The sequence below is a fragment of the Echinops telfairi genome, unplaced genomic scaffold (assembly GCF_000313985.2).
Source record: "Echinops telfairi isolate 266 unplaced genomic scaffold, ASM31398v2 ScPeMD7_6;HRSCAF=24_0, whole genome shotgun sequence".
Taxonomy (NCBI): domain Eukaryota; kingdom Metazoa; phylum Chordata; class Mammalia; order Afrosoricida; family Tenrecidae; genus Echinops; species Echinops telfairi.
Genome location: NW_022103902.1, coordinates 5,041,308 through 5,042,476, shown reverse-complemented (window position 1 = coordinate 5,042,476; position 1,169 = coordinate 5,041,308).

Here is a 1,169-nt window from a genome sequence, read left to right as displayed (position 1 = left end):
ATTCTGACTGATAGTAACCATATAGGAGAGGGTAGAACTATACCTGTTGGTTTCCAAGACTGTGATCTTTACTAGAATAGAAAGCCTCATCTTTCTCCCTCAGAGCTGCTGGCAGTTTTGAACTGCTGACTTGGTGATTAACTGCCTAACACATAGCCATTAGGCTGCCAGGGCGTAAAATCTTTTACTATTTCAGCACAAGGTTTGAATATTTTCTTGAGTTTAAGTTATGTTGAGTGTGTTTTTCCTTTTTGTTTTTTTAATTCTACGTCTTCGCACATTTAATTATAATATTTTATGTGTCTTCTAGAGCTTCCCTTTGAAATTCACTGTTCAACTCTTTCACATCATCGTTTCTTCCATTTGCCTTAGCTTCTCTAAGAGTGAGTTTCACAGTTTCTTCTGACAGCCACTTTGATATTTTCTTTCTTCTTTTTAAGGACCTTTGGCTTTCTTCATGTGTATGAAATTCTTGGAACTCATCAGGTCTTATGTAATTAGTGTTGAGTGCATCAAATCTGTTCTTGAGATATTCTCGATATTTACTTGAGATCAATTCAAGTTCCTATTTTGGCTTTCTTGGACTTGTTTTAATTTTCTTCAGCTTCAATCAGAACATACATATGAGCAATTGATGATTTGTTTTACAATTAGTTCTTGGCCTCTTTTTAGCTGCTGATCGTGAACTTCTCCATTGTCTATTCCCACAGATGTAGTACATTTGATTTTTCTATATTCCAAATGGAGAAGTCTATGTGTATAGTCATGTATTGTGCTGTTCAAAAAAGGTATTTGCTCTGAGCTAGTCGTTGGTCTTGTCAAATACTATCATGTAATCTCCAGCTTTGCTTCTCTCACCAAGAACATGTTTTCCAACTACTGTTCCTTTCTGTTTCCACCTTCGCATTCCAATCACCATTAATTATCAATGCATTTTGACTACATGTTTGATCAATTTCCTAGTGAAGATGCTGGTAGAATTCTTCCATTTCTGCATCACTTGCTTTTGTGGTCGGTGCAAAAATTGGAATAATAATCGTGTCGGTTGGATTCCCTTGTATGTGGATAGATATTATGCTATCCCAGACAGCATTGTAATTCAATATAGATTTTGAACTGTCCATGTTGACAGTAAGTGCACCACCATTCTCCTTCAATCTGTTATTTTT